This window comes from Charadrius vociferus, unplaced genomic scaffold (assembly GCF_000708025.1).
Source record: "Charadrius vociferus isolate BGI_N301 unplaced genomic scaffold, ASM70802v2 scaffold411, whole genome shotgun sequence".
NCBI lineage: Eukaryota > Metazoa > Chordata > Aves > Charadriiformes > Charadriidae > Charadrius > Charadrius vociferus.
In genome coordinates this window covers 1,167,232-1,189,097 of record NW_009646935.1, presented here as the reverse complement: position 1 = coordinate 1,189,097, position 21,866 = coordinate 1,167,232, and the positions used below count along the sequence as shown (strand labels likewise).

Genomic DNA, 21,866 nt, shown 5'->3' with positions numbered 1-21,866 from the left:
GAATTCCTTATAAGAGGCAGCAGCAGCAAGAGGGAATTAAGAGCACTCTGCACCCTGGGAGACTCAGGCTTCAAGTCAGAGACTGTTGTTTACTGTTTGTTGAGGTTATTTGCATCTCATGAATTTAGTGATATATTTAGTAGCTTTCAGGTTTTGTCAGAATCTCTATTTAATATGGTGGGGAGTGGAATTTAATTATCAGGAAAAGGAGGGGGAAAAACAGGTGAGTGAATTAAGTACCTTCATCTTCTTGATAGCCTGAGTAACAGCGTTCAGACTTTGTGCTTTAAAAACCTAAAACGTACCAGGACATTTCTGTGGCAGAGAAGACTCTTTTAAATATATTCTGTTTTAAGAAACAAACAAACAAAAAAACAACACAGAAAAAAGCCCTACAAAAACTACCACGCACCAAAAAGCCCAAACAAACAAAGGTACACTGCTAAAAGCTTTTCCTACGTTCGCTTGGTTCACGTGCCTGCTTCTGCACCCACTGTGCCGTCAAGCCATGGCGGCTGCGCTCTGCGAACCAGAAGTAGGACAAGGAGCAAAGAAAGTGCCACGAGCCGTAGGGAGGAACAGGAGCACGACGTGATGAATGAGGTTAATTTTCTCAAGAATGGAAGAGAACGTGCTGATTAGACTGGGAGGATGAGGTCAAGTTGCCTGTTTTCTGTGTAAAACCTCAACTCACAGTGTGAATTTGACTAGGGCATCAAACTTGACACTTCAGCTTTTCCGTCTGTAGTATTTTTCTACACTTTATACTATGGGCTGAAAACTACAGTCATGTAAAAGTAAAAATTATTGTTTCATAAACTGAAGCGGAATATTTAAGTTAAAAGCGAGCTCTTAAATAACCATTTTGACTTGTGTTTTCAAACAAACACAGGTTTTATACATTTTCCTTGTTTATTTAAAGTGCATAAGAATCCAAAGGGAAACAAAAAAAGAGGGGGCAACTAAAACCCAACTAGAGATACATGGAACCAGCTGCCTCCCAAGATGGCACTGTTGTAGATCATCGGTTGCAGTTCTTTCAATGATTATTGTAGTAAGCTACGGTGGTTTTATTAAATAGGCAATAAATCTTCTTTGTTATTAATACTGTTTTAAATAGTATCTCCCACTTTATTATCCAGCTACTCTGATCTCAGTGTTTTGCAGCAATGAAATGTAAGGCTTCATGAAATTTACAGAGAGGAAGATGCATCTAAAAAGTGCAGGACGTCCTCACAGTGTGGAAGAATTGGGGCTAAATTAATGCTACTAAATTAAAATTTTAAACTAAGTTAAACTGTCCTAACAGTTGCAAGAGTGCTTTTGGCCTCTGCCACTCCCTCAGGTAACTCCCAGGCACAATTTGAGAGGAAGAACATCACAGGGACCATTCCCAGTTGGCACCTACCATGATCTGTGGGTGATGGGAGTTTAGTAGTGTAGTTGCTTTGCCAGCTGGCCGCAGTTTCCAGGAATATTCCCCAGTATGATTTACTCACTTGTTTGGATGTCTAGCCACTGAGATTTTTCTTTTTGAGGTGTCCCAATGTCATATTTGGGGAAGAAAAAAGTTTCTTAAACTAATAACTATGGGTGGGGTATAATTTTTTTTGATGAGGGGAAACAGACGATGAGGCAAAAAGATCTTCCAAAGATCTTCCATTTCTAGACTGGTGCCTGAAATAAAGCTTGGCCCTTACCGACTTTATCAGAGCATCTACTCAATTTTTTTAGAGCACCTCGCTACCACTGGAGTAGAGCGACCTCAACGCAACTGTGCCATTCCCTCATCCCCTCCTGGCTGAGCTGGCTGCACCATGAGGCCATCAGCACCTGCTCTTTGATGTCCCACCATTCCGAGCCTTGGGCAAGCTCCAGGAGCATCCAGAGGTGCACAGCATCTCACCAAAGTATGTTCTGAGGGTGAAGGTTTAGATCAACCTCTCCCACCTAGTAGCCTGGCTGGTGCGAGTACTTGATGCAGCCCGTTTGAAAGAACGTGGTAGGAATATTTTTGTATCGAAGAGCCTGAAATCAACATGTCTGAGGAAAGGGTTCAGTGTTAATGCCATTACAGCACATGGCATCCTGTGTCTATAACTGAGCCCTTCTTGCCATTAATAATACACAGTGGTTTACTTCAGCTATGTCTAAACATCCTGCCTGGTAGGATCCGTGTTGTCATTATGACTATACACTTAATTAGTCAGGGACTGTACTGGAACGCAGTTTGCAATCAGGCCTGTGATTTGATTTAAGGAGATTGATAACATCCCAAAGTCAAAGCTGAAATTTTTATGCAGGATGCTATGTTATTCATGCAAAAAACTCAGAACTAGGAAGCTACCAAATCAAATTAGGGATGTAATTTCTTCTCTTCATTAGTACCTGTTTTCTTATTCTCCCTGCATGTAATAATTTCTGGGCTAGTGACCCACAGGACTCCCACGGGTCTGTCCTGCATGGTGCTGAGTAATCATTTTCACTGGGAGATGAAGGCAGCCACCATCTCATGGAAAAATCTAATTTAATTTCTGCATTCCCTTTCCCTTTCGTCTCGTATATTTTTTTAATTTTTATTTATATATAACCTCTGCAAGAGCATCAACTACATTGACATACTGTAATGCACACTAAGAAAAGTTACCTTTCTAGCATTAATTAGGTTACTGTAGAAAATACGCAGCTCAACAGCAATTGCTAATGAAAAAAACCTTACATTACTGCAAACCAGTGCATGTCTGAAACAGAATAGAAGCAAATGATCTAATCAGTCAGAGATTGTTTGCTCCATTTGCAGAGGTATTGAATTCAATTAAAGATTACAATACTTAAAGAAGATCATTTAAATCTCTATTTATAGGAAATGTTCTTTTAAAAAACCTACAGTGTTAGTGCTTAAATTGATGGAGTGTGTGTTTCTCAGCAGATATCGAACTAATGCAATATATGATACAAGATAGGCATGATACTTCCAGAAAGTATGTTGAATACTGTTGTGTATGATTTTAAACAAATGAGATCTTAGTGCTTCTGAAATACAAAATGCTTTTTGTAAGTGACTCTGCTCTAAATGAAGGTTTTCCCTACTTGGAGGCTGCGTCATATTTTAACAATGGATGTTTTGGTGATGACAGACATCTTAATTATTATACTTGTAAATGTAGATTTTTCAAAGGGGAGAAAGGTACTTAAAGTCTATTGAATGTCAATGATAGGTGAATGCCTCATTTTGCTTAGCGCCTTAAAAACCCCCCCCACCCCCTTTGATTATAATGGCACCTAGAGCTGTCAGCCTTCATGCAAGGCACTGCAGAAACATGGGAAGTGACAGCCTCTGCCTCAAATAGCTTCCAGAATTAACAAAAGGTATCAGGTAAGGAGGGGGAAGAATAAATAATAAAAAAAAAATTTTAAAAAAAGGAAATTGGAAGGTGGGAGGAAGAGGGGAAATAAAGAAAGCATTGCGCCGTTTCAGTGTTAACCACCTACGTGCGGATTTGTAGCCATCATGGGAGGGATAGTTTACTGCCTGGTTTTTGATCCGGGCTCTTCAGAGAGCAGCCCCTGAGCTACAGCTGTCCTGTAGGACCACCACGTAGCTTATGGTAGACTCTGAAGCAGGAAATTTAAAGACTGGGTTGCCCAGCTGGGCAGTTGGTGCACAGTCAGCACTGGTTGGGTGGTCGACAAGAGGTTTCTCCTCCTTTACTCCTCACTTTGCCATTGGCACTTGGGGGAACCCATGGCCACCAGGGCAGGAGTTGAGGATTGCGGGGAGAGGTCCTTCACTACCCTCACGTTGGACTGGAGAAAGCTTAAAATTTTGTATACCTTTATGAGCATGAAAAGAAATATACAGCTATGTGTTGCTAACTTTTAGTGTGTCGTAAGCATGCACTGGGGCTCAGAAATCATTAATTTTGTCTAAGAATATCATCCTCTTTATGAAGCTATTCAGCAAAATAATACAGTTAAGTTCTTTCTTCTTTTTCACTTATTTTTGACACTTTTTAAAAAGCTCATTGGCAAGTTTTTCTATTCAGTCATGAAGGCGATAAACTTCTTTTAAAATTGAAAATAAAGGAGATTCATATGTTGTATAACTCCAGGAGCCAGAATGTTAAGCAAAACATCAAGTACTGCAAGGCTTGCAATAAAAATTGCAAGAGTTGGCAGAAGCAGAAAGGCTTCAAAAGGACTTTGAATATGGGTTTTGCTTGAATTAGGATAGCACAATCAGGCCTTTAGTATCTCTTTGGCATGGCTTTGTGGATCTGTATTAACTGGAAATCATAAATGAAGTGATAGTAAATCAAGAATAATACGCTCATTTCTCATCTGTTTCTAAGGATTTGATTATGACAGCCCATTCACAGAGCAGCCTCTGCTCTCATGCGTTGGAAGCCATTTCTGAAAGTTGTGTGCAAAATAGCGTTTTTTATTTTTCATAAGGGATTCTGGCAGTCCTCTTTGTTCTCATCAGAGTGGACTCTTATCAATAACACTAAGCTACTTAAACAGCAATTGCAACATACTGTGAGGTGATTGCATGTTTTGGAACAATAGGCACTGATTTTTGGTCAAGGAGAATTAAATTGACTTCATATTAAATTGATGAGCTGAAATTTGGTCAGTTGCCTTGGAGGGCATGCATCAGGTGAAGGGTATGTTTCTTTACATGTATTGAAGCGGCACAGTTAAATGGTATTCACTGGAGCAGGGACAATGACAGGCTTGGCTCAGCATCTTAACCTACCAAATAAAAACAAGCATTTGAAAAAGACAGGGATGTCTTCCATGGAAAGAGTTCAATTTTAAAAATGGTAGTTGCATACATGACCTTTATGCAGGATCGTAAATGTGAATATATTTTATAGAGACACACTAATTATGAAATCAATGTAGTTAATACAAGGAAGAGTATCTGGGTTTAAAATTATCCGCTCTATGGTTTGCAATGCCTGTTCTTATACACAGGGGTTAGGTTCTTTCTGTGCCTCTGCGCTTCTGCCGCTTCTTCCTCTGGACTTTAACATCAGCCAGTCCACAGTTCATCAGCCCTAGTAGGCAAAGCTCTTGCCCAGGGGTCTGGTAGATCACAAGGACTTGACTCCACAGATGGTCACTAGAGTAAAGTGAATCCCATAGCTTCCAGCATCACAGTGCTCAGCGCCCATACATGCTCTCTAGATGACAGAACCTGGGGAATTCAAGTGTTAGGGACAAGTCTCGTTTGCGGTAGGATCTCTGTGCAAATATGGTCGTTGTGGAAGTGCTCACATTTTAATTGCAGATAGATGGAAAAATAGCGCTTTTTGGAGCCTTTTTTAAAAAAAAAAAATCATACTATACTTCTAGTGATTTTTTGATAATTTAATTACTTTAAAACATAACTGTTTGCTAATACTGACACTCAAGTAAGATCTCTAAAAAACGGAAATAGGATACAGTAAATACTAAAATGTTTACTACTAACACTACCTATGTTTTAATACTTGCTACCTGATCACATCTGACTTTCCCATTCTCCTGCAAAGTATTTGCATTATGAATATTGGCTCTTCAGTTGCAGTACTGGAGTTATATAAATAGGGTAGCTTTAGAAAAGCAGCACTCAGCACACTTGCGCGTTGGGTTGTCTCATCGGTTTGTTGTTTCCAAGTACAACTTACGTGATTGCATGGCTGTCTGTCTGTCTCTCTTAATAAATATTGAATCCCTTGACTGATTCAGTCAAATCTGTCTTTGGCATAAAGATTTCAAGGACATTAAGCTCCCAGAGAAGCCAGATTGCATGAGTTCTGTTCAAATTGTTTGTCCTGGTCTTCTGGTGCCTATTGCAGAGCTGTGTTTTCCCCTGGTTTGTGTTTAAAAAGCAAAGATTAAAAAGAAGAAACAAAGCGAATGTGTGCTTAGGATGAGACTTTCAAAAGTTCCCTCAAACTCATTAATGTTTCTGTTACTTCAATGTTTTTGAAAATCTTATCCAAGACATTTCTATATACAGCTACTATATCAGAGTATCCTTAATGTGTAAGTTACTTAAGAAATACATGGTTTTGTGCATGCAGCCTTGCCATTGAACTACTAAATAATAGTAATTGTCATTAGCTTTATACTCTACAGAGAATTTTGCCTCTGGAACCAGAGCTGCGTGCCAAGCTCAGAGGATAAGACTCGCTGTTAGTTGTTCGCATTTGTTAGAGAGGAAGGGTTCATACAGGCAGTTTGTAGCACGCTGGGCCACCAAAGGCAAATCTTGACCAGTTGCTTGAGGAACTACAGGTATAAAAATGCCTGGACTGATCAGCAATGATACTTCACGTCTACTGCATTATAGAGTCCAGAGTAGACTGACTTCCATGTGGGCTGTTTGGTCTTTAGCTCTGCTGTAGACTAGCTTCAAGAGGCACCGTCCAGCCTGTTATGATGCATTTTGGTCATGAGACACGCTGCAAAGCCAAGCCTTTTGGAGAAGGAGGAGCATGGAGGGGACCCTCTCCATTTCACTCTGTGAATTGTTATTCTGACTTCACAATGGACTTTTAAAGACTTAATGGAAACTTTGAAGTTTCTTACACCGGCACCCCTCCATTGACATCCTTTCTTTGTTGTAGTGAAACAGCTGTGAAAGCTGACTGGGATAGGTTTCCAGCCCCTCAAAAAAGAAGCCAAACCACGCAATTTCCATTAAGCCAGTGGGATATGTCTAAAACCTTGAGCACTGCTTTGAAAACACCCCCTGCAGTGTGTACACACAGGGAAGAAAAATGTTTGTAAATTAAATTACAACATTGTTAGTATCCAAAGAACCTCAAGACACTTGTCTAAATTGTTGATTAATTGGTTGCAAATCAAAGTTTCTTTTTAAGTTCAGTTTGGGAAAAAAGCGTTTGAGGCCGCTTGCAGCTTCGATTTTGTTGTTCTTTCATGTTTAAATGACCAAGCTCATTTATTACAAAGTTTGCTTTATTATGTGGGGTTTTATAAAGCCAAATTGGTGTTATCCAGTCTCAAGTTCTGGCTCCTTGCATTGTTTTAAATATGATGAATTTTAATTTTCAAGTAGAGCAAGCACCATCTTGATACTAGTGGTTTTTTTCATAGCGTGCTGCTTTTCTTTTTTCCTACTACGTTGCTTGTGTCACGTTAGCACTGTAATACTTCTAAAACATCCCTTTGCATAATATGAGACATGGTATGTAATGGGTGCTGAGCAAAGTCCCCCCCAAATTTAGCCAGTGATTTGTTGTTGGAGAAATATTTCCTTTGCATTCACAGGCTCTTTTTTCCAACCGATTTCTTGAGAAGGGTCCTCTCGTATGAAGCGGTGCTTGGTTTTGTCTCATACTCTGTCCGCTGTTCCCCCTCGGTGCTTCCCAGTGCGCTAAACACACATCATTAGATCAGGATTATACGGAAATGGGATTGTTTCACCCAGGTGGAACAAGAGGCTGTTGCAGAGTTGGTGACCCACAACCGTACAGTCACGTAGCTGTTGCGCACCGTTCTGCTTTTGGGGATGGCTGAAAAGGCCTGGGTGTTACAGTCACTACTGATTTTCAGTAGCCTTGCAGGATGGAAATCCTTGTATTGTGTCTGAGAGCTGCTCTTCTCCTGTGAAAAGAAAGCGATAGTCGTTCAGTCCCCTTATCGTTCCCTGAAGCTGTGGTAAGCCTCAAGATCTTGTTCACCGTTTCCTTTGGTGAATTTCTATGACTGAACTACTGTGTGTTTTACGTACTTGGCTCGCACAATTTCCTTTCAGAGAGCACAAAATAATACATTCCATTTCTCTACTTTTGTGCATGATTCCTCAAGAGCAGAGGGAAAATCAGGGGGTGACGCTCCTCTCCCGGCGGTGGGGGCCCAAAGCAGAGACCCACCTCGGACAGAGCATAGCTTTGATGTGCTGCGACGCTTGCAGACACACCCCCACCCCCCGCCCCAGGCCACCGCAGCAACGTATCGGTCCTGCTGCTGCAGCAAATGGTGATTGCAATAGTTTCCACCCTCTATGTATATGAGTGGCTCTCAGGTTAATTACTGCGGGTTGCAGTGTTCATTGTGCTTTTATGTATGGCTGGCACGGACCCATCTACAGCAGTGTGTGGTCTGATGTTTTGTTGAACAGCAAACATGTATCGGAACTTTTCAAAGTGTAGGTGATACAGCCATATTATATACTGGGGGTTTCTTTAAACACGACTGTTTGTCAGTAATGTGTGAAGCCCTTCTGCTCGCTTATTGTTACTAAGAACAAAGCTTCATTCACAGGCACGCCTGCTTCATAGACTGCAGATTACTTTCTTTAATGAAATAACTCTTGGGACTATGTTCCGTTAATAAGTTAGTATAGAAGGTTTATTAAAAAAACATTTGCTATTTTTTCCTGTGGGTAGTACCAACATCCTATGTCTGTATTAAAAAAACCCAGTAACTATTTTATGACTTATTTCATTTACTCTGTTAGCTAAAGTTGTCTTTAAGTATTTGGTTCCATTTGGTATTCAGCATTTGATCTGAATAGCTGGTGCTCGGATTTTGTTTATATACGGTCATTGCTTCAGACTTAGATAATTTCTGATAGTTATATCTCCATGCTTTTACCTAGAGGATTTGCAATTTTATGACAAATAATTTCACACACAGACAGTGTATTATTTCTTTGCATAGTTTTCCTTTCTTTTAACCACTCTATTGAAATGTCCTTTTTTTGCAGTATGGTTTTGCAAGCACATACGTATACACACACACACACACTTATAAAACCCAGAGGAAGTTATTAGATTGGAGTTTTTTTAATGCAAAGGTGAACGGTAAAGTCTCTGAAGTGACTTAAGAGACTTGCCAGTTTCTCCCAAGAGGGAACATAAATGATGGGCAGAGACATCTGCATTGAAGAAGAGAACTGAATTTGTCCCATGGATGTAACTATACCACCCTTTCCTAGAAGTGCATAGAAACATGGACTCCACTCTGGAGGATGAGACGATACATTGACCAATTAAACAGAAATCAAAGACCTAGGTTTGTATTCTGAGCTGGGGGTAATGATACCATCTTCCTCCAGTTCATCTTTCGTCAATAAATTAACCTCCCTCCTGTGAGATGACGATGGGATGAGGATGAAATCCATTAATGGCTTTGACATGGTCAGATAGATTATTAAGGATTATGCCTGTATCTAGAAACACAGAAGTGGAAGTACCAGGTTTTAGGAGAACATGCAGCAGACAATTGAGAAGTAGTCCTGGAAAGAGTAGAAACTATGTGGGAGGAAGCCGGTGTGAAGAGATTGCACGGTGCTGACATACCCTCAGATCCAGGAAGAAAAAAGGCTCGCCTGGGGAATAAAACATATGAAAGTAAAATGTACTATATGATTTTGCTACATCTTTTAAGTTAGCCACATACTAGTTGTTTGGGACTTTGTGGGTGGATTCTGTCAAGAAGGAAGACTGAAGAGGTTGACAGGGTTGTTGAAATGCCCATCAGCTTGCACAAGGTTTTGCTCAGCCCCCAGCATAACACTATAAATATAGAGAACACATTCATTCTGCCATTTTCCTGCTTTAAAAAAAAAAAAAAGGATGAGGTCAGAATAAATGGCCTTAGACATAGCTTAAATGACACTTGCATATTATTTTCAGTTTTTTTAAAGCAGGGCATTAGTATCTGTGCTGAGTGGATGCTCTGATGATGCTGGGAACAGCAAGAGTGGGATTCTGATGTCCATGCAGCCATAGGTGACTGCACTAACTAATAGACACAGGAGTTGATAATTTGCTTTTCTTTTCCTATCCAGATTCTCCTGTGACTTTCATAAATGCGCTGGTGTTAATAAGTATAAGGCCCTAAGAGAATATTCCTCCTTCCTTCTGTCTATTTCTGGTCATATTTTGGGAAAACTAGCGCAGATCCAACCTCCAAGTCACACCAGACCACGAATTCACTAAAATTAGGTGTCTGGGAGTATTACCAAATGCTTTAGGGTGATCCAGCTAGACTGAATGTGTTCAGTAAAGCTGATAATTCCTTACATTAATACTAAGACTTAGTTGTTTAATTCCAGGCTCCCAGAAGTATGGAATACGACAGTCTGAATACATTTTCTCTAGGTGTAATGGATTTGTTAATTAACTGATATAATCCATATAGAAGCATTATCAATACCTTTGTATATCATGCCACAGCGTATGATAGCAGTGGTAGGTAAATCTGTGTTGCCTTCTAAAAATTACAAGTATTTGCATATGTATTTCAGTGTATACACTTAATTTTTTAGTTACATTTTTGTAATGATGTCCAATTGCAACTAGGATAGCATAAACACTTAAAATATTTCCCTGGTAATTTTATTGACATTAATATTTCCTCTCCTGGAAGTAGGTGCTGGTAGCCTGAATCACCATCTGCAGGAATAGTCTAAGAAATAATATTTTCTAGAGTAATCCAAACAGCCATATTATAATTAAATGAGAGATAAAGGCACTTGTAGCATTTTTCTTTATGAAATGGCAGTCATGGTTAAATCCATATGCACAAGTGGCAGGAGAGGAAGGTTCAGGATGGGATTATTGTGTTCCTCAATGAAGTGATCGATGGAAGAATCATTTGGGATGACCTAAAATAGTTTTTCCATTTTTATCACCAACATAACAAGAACAAAGGAAAATAAACTCTTTTGTTCAAATCAATTTCTGTTTGTTTTTTTTTTTTTTTTTATTCTTTATCATTAAGTTCAGGCAAATCTGAAAAAAAAAAGATTAAAAATGAAAATTCAAGCAAGACTAGTGTTTAAAAAAAATGTTTTGGGTGTATTATATTTGTCTAATTAGATGTAAATCTGTAAATGGCTGAGATCAGCCCAGTGTTATCAATCAACTGACTGAAAAGCTTTACAAATCTGCTGTGGCAGTGACTCCTCGGTGATCTTGACTGAACTTAGCGTTTAAACTTTTGCAATAGTTTTGTAGTGCTATGAGTCCCCACAGAAACAGAGACCATTATCCAATTTTTCAGTGTTATACAGGTAAGCCTTTAGAGGTAAGCCTCTAACGGAAATCCTACAATGTGGCGCAAAGCACTTAATTTAATATCTTCATATATTAAAAATGGCTATCGGCTTGCTTACCCTCTGAATATATTAAAATGCTTTGTTTTTCCATAAAAAGGAGTTAACAGATGTCTGACATGGTAATTCCTCCATACAGCAATTTCATTTTCTTTCTAGTGCAATATTAAAATGATAACAATGAACACTGAGTAACGCTGTTAATCTTAGTAGGTGGAAGTTACACCAGCGCTTAAGAAGCAACAAGTGGTGGTTTTAACTTGGTATTGAAATCACAAGAGGTGTATCGTGGTTTCCCGTCTTTAGTCCTGGGTTGATGGTAAAATGAGCTAGATTACCTAACGACTTCACCACCTCTGGACTGTGGGATGCTGATAGCGGTGAGGACAATAGCCCTGTTCAAGGGATGCTCCTGAAGCTCAGGGGGTAAATACTCTGGTAACAGTGAGCAGGAGAGCTACTGCATTGCCTGCCTGTTTCTTTCACGTTATTTCTATTCGTCAACAGTTACTATAGACCTCTCAACATCAAAGCATACCATTTGTCTTATGTAAAGTTTATTCCTCTGTGTTGGTGATAGATGAACAGTCTTGGATTTGTCAGATGAGAAGTCTGAGTTGTTGAAGGTTAGGAGGGTATTCTAGGACAGTATTACCTTCTGCTTGGCGTATTCCCAAGGCATCAGCTATTAACCATTACGATGAAAGAATACCAGGCTAGATGAACCTCTAAACTCACCAGCTGTGGCCATTTTATAACATGGTGTGGCTTTTCTTTTTTCTTTTTTTTTTTTTTTTCTCTTTTCTGCTTTTCTGAGGAGAGATGCTCCTATTTCAAACCATGGTTGGGTTTTAAGCCCGCTGTTTGCAAACTTTGCTCATGCTGATCAGCTGACGAGTAAAACAAACCAAATGACAGGTTTTCATTTTGAAGTCTTGGCAAGCCAAGTTCATCAGTATGAAACGGTACCCGTATGACCTGGGCAGATGGAGCCAAGGGAAAAAAACACTGAGAATCACTAAAGAAACTGTATTCAGGTGTTTCAGTCAGATAACAAGGAAGGTATGTATGCCCACAGAAGAAAATAGGAAGTTAGAGTAAAACTCTCAGCTGGCATTCCTTTACCTCCTTCTCAGTCAAAGAAGAGAAGAATGCAGTGGCATGGGTGAAAGTCCCAGCATGAGCATGGTTTTCTTTGCAAACGCTAGCGGTAAGGTAGCGCTCTAATGCTGCATTATCCGAGTATTGACTGTAATAGGTGAAATCGCTTTATTTTCTTTCAGTAGTGTAAAAGGACATTTTATAAAATCTATTGCTGATGAATAAGGCATATGAGATTTTTCAGATGATGCATTTGAGGGTGAGTACGCAGAAGAATTCCTATTCAAGATAGCATTTAAATAGATGTGTTTTCTTTAAACATGTGCTTAAGTAAATGGCGGAATTGGAAGGGATTTAAACACGTGCTTTTAAAGTCTCTTCTTGAATGAGGAACCAAATTAGAAATAATGCTGCCCATTCCAGTGCCATCTTAGCCAAGGACTGAACAAAAGGTAAAATCTGAATCAGTTCTCGTTCATTCTCTACAGAAGAAGGAGTTCTGTTTTCTTTCATTTTTCTCATTAAGGTGTGACGTGAGGTGTGATTCTGATATCTGAGCCACTCTTTTGTAATAAACATTTGAAATGAACGAATTGTTTTATTTCTGTCCAGGTTGGATGCCTGTGAGTTACATTCTACAAAACCTCACCCTCAGGTGATAAGGCACGTAAAGTGCATTCTGATTTGCTAGTTTTAAATAGCTCATTAATCATTAATGCCAGCATTCTCTTAATTGTGGTTCTTTGTGACCAGCAGAGCATTTACTGGTGATCTGCAGAGAAGATGGCTCGTTACTTTGTTGGCTGTCTTCCATTTTCTCCACTTGCTGTACCACACTACTGGTGGTTAAAAATATGTGAATAAATGACAGATTTTTTTTTTCTATGTACTCTGCTGCCATATTTGCCACAAAAGCCTGTATTTAACTTCCTGTGGGAGCGAAGTGATCTTGAATAGAAGGTATTTAAGGGCTGAAAAGCCTTTATAAAGATGAAGTTTGGACAATGAAGACATTTTTGAGAAGTTAGACTAAATTAATTTTCTTAGAATATCCCGTAGTTATAACAGTCCTGGTGAAGCTGAAGAAGTTACAGGGTGCAAGCACACTGGGTGAATACACCCAACCATGAATAAAAGTAGACCTCAGATCTGGCAATATTATGGCATAGTATGGTATAATATAAATTTTGGTATAACTTTCCTCATTTCACACTTCCATGACTCTCTCCAAATTCCTAGCTCTGACTTCAAAGAAGAGCTGGGATAAATGTGGCTGATGCTGCTACAAATGTCAGTCCTTTCTGCCAAGGCTGCCAACAAAGCTCTCATTTGATGCTGGAAGCGGTGGGTTTTTCGCTTGCAGTCTGGCAACCAGAGTGAAAACACCTGTTGAAAGCACACAAGATAACAAGCAGTCATTGCACAGAATAACTTGCAACCACTATTGACCAAGAGGAGATTGTAACTTGTGGGCTAGAGAGGATGAACTTCTGTTGCAAAGTCCCTGGGCTGTGCTGGCACACTTCTTAGTATTGTCAGAGCTCCCACATTTTTGTTTCTTTGAGAGGAAGTGTTTCTCAAAGAAGGACAAAAAGCCATTAGTACAATTGAAAGCAGCCAAATAGCTAATTCTTAAAATTTTATTTTAATTGCAAATGAATATGCCCTGGGAGTTGGATCAGAAATGTTTTTTATCCTGGCACCAGAAAGAGACAGAAATGAAAGGGTAACAGATCCTTGACTTTGGCTAAATAAACAAAACTGTTTAATGAATGCTTCCTACATTGAGCCAAATTCTCAGTCGCAGTGGTACAACTCTATTGACTTCAGTTACGGGCATCAGTGTAGCCAAGAGGAGAATGTAAATGACAAAATTCTTTCTATGTGCTACCTCGGAGGCAGCCTGTGTTTTGAAAGGACATTCGTTGCTTTATTTCTTCATATATAAATTTCCAACAAGCCAAATAATGAGTTTGAATTATAAAAGAGGAAGTTAAAAGTTAAAGGTGACAGCACAAAGATTAGGGAGACAGAGTTTTGACTGGAAGAGCAAGATAAGTTTTAAACAAAGGTACGTGTGCGGATTTAACATACGCTACCGCTACCACCACCACCAAGACAGATAAAGCTGTGAAGGAAAGAAGAAAGTACGTGCTATTGAGCTGAGAATTTCAAATGAACAAATGTGCAAAGTGGCAGCAAATCACTTGGGTTTGCAGTCAGCCCTGTTAACCACAAGTTACTCAGGTAGGCGTCAGTCCTGTGTGCTATAGTATATGCAAATGATCAAAGATTTAGGTCCGAAGTTAGTGTTCATTCATACAAGACAAATTAAGAACAATAGAATTTGTACTGGGGTAAAGACTATCTTTCCCCTGAATATTATCCTGTCATTTCAGGTAGTGTGTTTAGATTGCTGACCAATTTCCTAATTCAGATATTGCCAGTACTTGAACGTTGCCTGAAGTCATGTGGGACTCGACGCAGTTGCCTACACAGAGGCATCTGGTGCCATTTTGGATGCCCTGGGTTATCTGAGAACTTGCACGGGGCTTGCAGATGTGACGTGGGGCTTGCGGGAGCCCTGCGCCCTCCTGGAGGGGTGGGTGAAGGGCAGCCAGCGCTGCCTGGGGCGTTGAAGGTGGGCACGCTGCTGTGAAGCCCATGCCCTAGCCATTAAAGGAGCTTTCATGGCAACAAGAGGATCCTCCCTCCAAACTTTCTAATCTTCCTTCGCTCAAAATAGAATCATGCTCCTAACAAAGTAATGGCAATAATCCTAATATTTGACTTTTAAGACATCCTTTCTGATCAGCGTGCCTCTGTGGCTTTTGTGAAGGAGATGGAATTGCTCTGCTTATTTTGCAGAGACACAGAAGCGAAAGTGACTTGTTCCAAATCAGCAACCAGCAGAGACAGGGCACGGGACAGCTTGGGTCTCCTGAGGCTGCCTTTGTAGTTAAAAGCTGTATTTGACACAGGTGGGTTTCACTGTATAAAATAAGTCAGTAAATGGTTACAGATCTACAACACACACAACCCTGAACTGCATTAATCAGGTTTGTCGTTTTTTTTTAAAATCGTATAGCTGAACATAAGAAACTATTTCAGGTTAAGCTGCAGTCCTAATTTTCAAACAAACAGGTTTTTTTTCTTCTCTCGTGAGAGGGGGGGGAAAGGTAATTGTATTTTGTATGGTGATAGGGGATTTGTGCTGGATTCAACCAGCTGCCGAAATCAGTGATAACAGCCACTGGCTTCCCCCGCTACCCTCGGATAAAGAGCTGCCGCTGAGTCTATTTCTCAAGCTTAAGCCGAATTGCTTTGAAGGCTTGTGAAATTCAATTTGCAAGAGAATGGAGGATTCTCTCCATGTAATTTCAAAATGTGGAAAATAGTAATTGCTTTTACTTCATTCAGAGTATCCGTATAGGTAAGCAGCGGCATCCTTTGGGTTCCAGCTTCCTCTGCCGCTGGAGTCGGTAAGAGGTTGAAGCTGCTCGTGGCTGCGAGCGATGCTGGACTCCACAGCTTCTTGCCACAGCATTCCTTTTGGCGGGCAGGCATGTCAGCTCTACGGCCAGTGCTGTGTCTTTATATCTGCTTAAGGCAACACTTTGTATCTCGCCAAATTACATGAAAAAGGGTTTCATTACAATAACTCTCTCTTTAATTGCCTGCATTTGTATTTGTCTCTTCAGCATGGAAGATAATCCTGTATATGAATAATCAGGCTTGATCTCAGATTTAGAAGGTGTTTAGATTTGTTCCATTCAGTAGAGAACATAAGTATTAGCGGATTTTTTACAAGTCTCCTGTTAGGAGCCATCCTTGATCCTACGGCTGGCTTGTCTGCTGATAATCTTTTCCTGTGCTTGAAGAGCTGACAAAAGCATCTGGGCCTCCCTGGCAGTAATTAGGGCGAGCTAACTGCCTGCTGTGCTGAAAAGTAGCTCTGAGATTTGAGGAAACGCAAGTGCAAAACTGGCAGGCCTGCCCATACCTTGTTTCCTTCATACAAAGGAACCACTGCATTCAGTTGCATTTCACTGAGACCATTATCTTGTTGGGGTTTTTTTGACTCAGAAGTTTTACTAAACTCTGGTGTTATCTTGAGAACTCCAAGCTCAGAGTAAGTGTGGTGTGTTTCTCCCTTGCACAGCTGTAAATCTAGAATTGTCTTTACAAATTAATCAGAAGCCTTCCGTTTTCAAACACTGAATTGTAAAAAGCTAATGGAGGAACCTTCCTCTCTCCAAAGTCTTTATGAAGACTTACAACAGCAATTCCCTAGTCAATCTCTTGCTGTCAAGTCATTGGCTACTAAGTATTTATGAAGTCTCCTCCAAAGTGAAACTTAAGCATACATAAACCTGTAGGTGGGAAAAAAGATAACCTCAGGCTGCAATCTAGTAATTTGGTGTCCAGGCAGCCTACCTCCCTTAAAAAAGATTGAACAGGAACATGAGAATGGACTGCTTCTAACATATTTTTTACTAACTCTCACAGCAGCCTCTGTGCACTTGTGCTTTCAGGTTTGAACAGCCTTGCTTACTACGGGATGATTTGCAAGCTGAGGGTGTAAGTGGTGTGTTGTGAATGACCACATTCCCAGCAAAATGTTGTGGGGAGCAGCAGCTAGTTCTGGCAATTTATCTACTTGGATTTGGTGTTTGGGTTGTGGTTTGTTTTTTTTATTTATTTTGGGTTTGGGTGTTTGGTTTTTTGTTGGGTGTTTTTTTTTTTTTTTTGTGGAAAGAGAATAATGGTGTAATTCGTGAGCAAAATCCTGCCTGGCTTCTGTATAGGCTAGGCAAATTAGGGCAAAGTAGCCTGTTCCTTTCCTCTAGTGGACTTTTGCAGAAGCTGGATGCAGATTGTGATCTTTTTGTTGAATACGGAATAGCATGAGAAGATGCCCTGAGATCCTGCTCCGTCTACATGTCTGTGTGACAGGTCCTTGTTACCCTTGACATCCCTTTCTTTGATATTTATTACAGTGCCATTACAAGGGCTCTGTTCTACTCCTAAAAGCTAAAGCAGCATCTTGTGATTCAAATGGTCAGAAATACAAATCTGGCACTATAAAAGAACAGATGTTGTTTTCTGCAATTCACCTGAAGAGTTTTCTTTAAATCTTCATCTTATTCTATGACTTCCTAATTATCAGATCCCCTTCTTGCATTACTTCTCACGTTGTAGCATGTTGATGCTACAACATTTCGTCCTTCTCTGCAGGAAGAAAAGTAGCGTCCCCTCCTTCATCATAAGGGACACAGGATCATAGTACTGGCTGACAGCCAGTGCTGTTAAGTCCTGCAGTTATTTTTCTTTCTCTCTTCAGAGGTAATGATCAACAGATCTTGATTTATTTTTTTTATTATTTATTTTTTAAGATCACAAATGCATTTGCCACAGCACTGCACCTTTGCTGTCACTTATGCTCAGTTCCACCTCGGTGTGCCCTTTGTCTGTTTTGTGATACATGACACAATTATATCTCAGGGAGATTTGCTCTTTCCATCCCTATGTTGTATGATTAATTTATATGCAGTCAGTCCATGCTTGGAATGAAATATGTTTTTAATCTTTCTGCCTTTCTTCACATTTTTGTGCTCAGTGGTTTGATTTTTTTGTTTGGTTTTTTTTTTTTTAAGAGGGAGGTTTCCACAAAGCAGTTTTGGGATTTATTTTCATTGAGAAGCTTAGTTAAATAATTGAAACAGCCAAAAAATGGCTTAAAAAAGGGCAAAATGTATTTTCTTGTTTTGCTTCATGAACAGCTGAGTTTGAATACAGATGCAGACACTAAAGTAAATTAGATTATCTCAGCTCAGTATTCTGCACCACAGTTCCAATCCCCATCACTGTCCCAATCCCCATATCTATGAGATGGAAAGATTAAGTAATAATGAAGACATGTCACTGCACCTGCTTTCACTGTATCAAGCTACATACAGTAAATCCACCCGTAGTTTCGTTTTTCCCCCTTAGGCATTATCTGTTGTTCACAGCTCCCAGCTGAGGGCCTGATCTAGATCTCCAAAGACCCGAAGACTCTAAAAACACATTTCTAATCATTGCCTCTTTAGATTTGCTTACAGATTTCAAAAAAACAAGCTGCTTTTAAAGGTCCGTCTACATAAAGTAAACTGTAAGCATTTGAGTTGCTGTGTAGTTTCATTTGTTAGAACTTTAGTGACGGTTAAACGTTGAACATCTGGCACATTAAGGCGGTTTAGTGGCTACAACATTATGACTGGGACGGGCATGTTTTCAAAGGGTGTTATGGAAAAGGTAAGTGTTCACCAAAATAAGGTTTTCAGGGGAGTGTGTGGCCTTTGAGTCCCCAGGAGTCACCCCACGACAGCAGAGAAAGCTCGCGTCCTCCCCCGTGCACATGAAAGTAGTGCATTTGCTCAGCAGTGGTCCTGCAGCAGCTTCTGGCCTTGCCTGGGACCTCCTTTGCCCATCCAGCTCAGCACGGCAGTTAGCTCCCGCTGGCACGGCTCTGAGCTCCTGCATAACGTCTCGGGATAATACAGATGCGATGAACATACGGCTGGTGATAGGATAACAGGAAATAAATCCACGGAAGGGCTGCGAGTCCAGAAATAAGGATCCGTTACGTCGCTATGCTGCTTGAATAAATTACGTCCATGTCAAAGCCATGTTTTGTTTTGGCACTGGCATGGCCTTTGACTTTCCATCCCTTTCTCTATTCCAACTTCTTTCTTTTTAACTCTCTAAACTGTTCTTCATCCTGTATCAGTCGGCATTGTTTATGCAAGAATTTCTCTTTTTATTTTTTTCTGCTTCGCTAGTGTGCACTGTGATGATGTTCCCCTTTGCTATCCTCCAGCTGTTTTTCTTTTTTCTTCTTTTTTTTTTTTTAATGTCAGATGGCCCCTTGCTGTTAAGGTCATGTGCCATCAGCCTCACTGGAGAGCCTGACTTCCATGGCAGCCATATAATTGACTTGATATCATCTCACTGAAAGGTCACAGTGTGCTTTGCAGGGTGCTTTTCTCTTGTCTTAGTAGCATTTTGGATAGGCAATTATGTTTCATGCAATTCCAGACTCTCAGTTCAAATTTACAGTTTTTCTTATTCTGTAAATGGAAAATATATTTCATATTAAGCATAATTTATTGTACTCAACAGCTGCTGTTATGATGCATCAAAAATGGCCTGTCAGGATTGATATGTTTACTCTGAACCACAACATCTGGAATTTCCCCATGTGTCCCTGTCCTCGCCTGCCCAGGTCTGAAGCCCTTGGCTTTGGAAACCAAGCCATGTGAGATGAAGAGTTAGGGAGCGGGAGGGAAGACTCCTACAGACCCTGCAGCTCTTCCTGGCTTCTGCTGATGCTTTTCCTAACACAGGGAGAGATGTGCAGATGAAAAGCAGGGCAGGATGTGTCTGGAGATTAAAATTCTGTTTGAGTGCTGAAGATGGCTCTTGTTCCCTGTTGTCCTGCAGTGGCCTAGACCCAAAGTTACTCTTCAGCTCGGTGCTGACTCCTGCAGTTGCAGCGGTGAGGATGTTTCCTATTGTTTCCAGAACAGGACCAAACATCAGCCCTTCTCCATGTATCAGTAGTCCAGGCATTGATTTGTTCCCTGGTTCTTCTGCAGCAAGTCCCTATCTTTTTCAGTGATGCGACAAAAACATGAATAATAGAAGTACTTCAAGATAAATGCTGTTAAAAACTAGGTGCAACCCTTGTAGCATTGCCATAATGATAGCATCTTTATTCTTTTTGTGTTTTGTTTTGTTTTTTTTTTTTTAAATCTGTCTTTTGGCACCTGTACCTTAGAGTTCACATTGTCAGGTTTTACTCTGCAGACCAGAGAGCTAGAAATTCAGCATTCTAAAAATTAAAATGAGATTATGATATGCACATTTGAAAAGGCTGGAGTTTAGAGAACAGTGCCAGATACCATAAGACCTGAAGGTCTTACGGTGAAAACTGGCCACGTGTGTATGTGCTAGAAAAGACTGGAACAATGGTTTCACAGGAGTGTCGCTATAACATTTTATTAATACACTAATAAACCTAAACTTTGGAAATGGCTGGTACTTTCGTCTAGAATAATTATTATAATAGAAGACTTCCTGGGTCATTTTTATTGCTCTCCTGTGGGGCTGAAGCTGTTCTGGTGTAATGGAGTTTGCATATTCAAGATATTTTAAGACCTATGAGAAGGTCATCTGTTAATAACGAACAGTGAGTCTGAACAGCTCTGCTAGGCTCTGTTTTATAGCTTGTCTTTGGACATAAATGTAAGCTTCAAAAGAATAATAATGCCCAAGCCAGTAAATAATATATCAGTCATCCTTGCTAATCTAGAAAAACTGTGTGCTCTAGTTCAGCCTACAGACATTAACTGCCTTCATTGTCTGAACAGAGACCTTTCTAAATCATTTGCCTCATATAATAGATTATGAATCAATTGCTGTGAATTGGGGAGTTCTGGTGACTTCCATTTTATTGGATTTAATCTTTCTCCTGTCATGGGTGTTCCAGGGAACCGGATCTATTCATTATGGCCCACTGTTGATGGCAGAGATGTATTCCCTTGCAGGAAAGCTTCTCCTGCAAGCTGTAAATTGAAGCTGAGAACTGAATTTATTCCTTCTAATACCTCATGCTGAATGACTGAACTTCAAACTAGTCCCATAGCATCAGCTTTGGTGTTAGTTTGACAACATTGCATTTCCAGTATTTATCTGAATTGCATAATTTAGTGCAAAGTATTGCAATTGTTCTTTTGCATGTACTGTGCTTTAAATAATACTTCTCTTTTTTCTATTCCCATTTTATTAGCTATCAAGTAGTTTGTATGCCAGCTGGTGTTTTGAGGTTTGCCCAATGTATTTTATGGTTGTATTGTACTGAGTTTGAGTGTTTATACTTTGCTGATGCTCCATCTTTTACATAAGCCTGGCAACGTAGCATATATATCATTCAAGACATGATATTTGATGTTATTTCATTTTTCTGGGCTATCATTTTCAAGCAACACCAAAAATTGCCTTGATTTTGTCAAAGAAGAGTGCATTTGAATAATAATCAGAACAAAGAATGAGAAAAACCCGAATTTAGCAACCCCAGGCATTTGAACAGCTTCACCTAATCATTTTTGCCCTTTCAATAATGTTTTTGCAGCTGGCAGTGAAGTCCTGTGATCTTACATACAGAGGAGACTGCAGTAACTTTGCAGGGGTTTTTCCCTTCTTTTTTTGTCTGGACAGGTTTGGGGTTGTCATCTATTTTTGTGCGAAGAGCAGATGTCCTTATCTTTACAGGACAAAATGCAGTTGAGAAATCAACATCTTTTTTGATGTGGACAGCTCAGTTCAACGTATTTGTCTTAATGGTTGTAGGCACTGGAAATGCTTGGATATGAGAGATTGCAAAGAACCATCCTGTCTGTAGTTACAAGTGGGACCGTGACTCAAGCCTGATTTCCAGTGCCTCCTACTCCTGTTTTCTGGAAAGCAGGCACTCTCAGGATCATGTGGGACCAGATTCTGAATCTCCACTGAGTTCCAGTGCTGCAAATGTGAGTTGCAGTGCTGCAAATGTGAGTAGCCGTGTGCGTAGGCATCTGGAATAAAACTACATGGCTAAAAATGCACGCAGAAATTTTGGTCAGTCTCCTTAGTTATGTGGGGA

The 21,866-nt window shown here is 40.1% G+C and overlaps 1 protein-coding gene across 1 annotated transcript in view; it reads left to right on the top strand.

Moving 5' to 3' along the window:
• Positions 1 to 21,866, top strand: part of NRXN1 (neurexin 1) — a 472,728-nt gene that overhangs the window by 374,848 nt on the left and 76,014 nt on the right. The window lies entirely within an intron of this gene.